We start from the raw sequence: 1,085 nt of genomic DNA on the forward strand, positions 1-1,085 counted from the left end.
CATGGACAACGACGTTGGTACACTTGCCTTGGGTTGTTACATTGCGACGACGACTTTTGCGACTACGCCGCCCCGCCACCAACGGGTGAAGGAAAGGCAGCCGAACTCATAGAGGAGTACATCATGTCCTTTATATCTACTTGAACACTCATCCACTCACTGAGTCCTCATTTCTTCCTTTTGTTATCTTAGCCACCCGACTTGCCCTGCGGACGCTTGCAATGGCCAGCACTTATGGACTCAATGCCCAACCACCAGCTGCCGAATTGATATCGAGAAGGCAAGTGGCTGGGCTGTTCTTCTGCACTCGGGCACTCACAACCACGTGTGGCCTACGTCGAAGAAGGCTGACCCGTTAGCCATGCGCACCCTCACAATCGAGCTGGTGAAGAACCCTAAGGTTGGCCCGTTGGTCCTCAAGGTAAGTCATTCAGCCAAGTTTCAACGTCAGCTCATGCTGAAGGTGACGTGGAAAACTTTCTTCCAAAACTCTTCAGGTCGGCCAGGCAGGTGCCGGCCAAACGGTGACGCCTCCCGTCACCGATATCCACCCGGCTTTCTCTAACGGAGGGCGACTGGGGTACTTACGCCAAAAGGTCCTTGTCAAGAAGGGATTGATGCCCGAAAAAGAAAGCAAAGGGGGTGGTGATTGCCTTATCATGGACCTCATGCACTGGGGCAGGTAAGTGTCCATTTGGTCAGGTTCTCAATACGTCGATCGATACTGATATCGAAAACTTTTTGTCTGTGTTGGTTTAGGAATGGCCTTCGATTAATCTCAACCTCGCTTCTAGGGAGCGACGTCCACATCACCTTCCAATCCGAGTGGATGGCCGAGCAACTGGTCCAACGGGACCAGTTCGGGAAGGTGTATTCAGGAGGTTTACTATCGGATGTGACGTACTGGTTCTTCAAGAACGGGTACCTCCTGACTATTTCCATGTACTGCCAACTCATGCATCAATGGATTCCCATCCAGCTCACTTGGATGTGGGGTCTTGACGTGACCCACTATCGATCCCATTTTGTCACCCTCCTGAATCAAATCAAATCGGCCGAACTCACCTATCATGAACGGGACCTCA

The sequence above is a fragment of the Melampsora larici-populina genome, assembly GCF_000204055.1.
Source record: "Melampsora larici-populina 98AG31 unplaced genomic scaffold MELLAscaffold_65, whole genome shotgun sequence".
NCBI classification, from domain to species: Eukaryota; Fungi; Basidiomycota; class Pucciniomycetes; order Pucciniales; family Melampsoraceae; genus Melampsora; species Melampsora laricis-populina.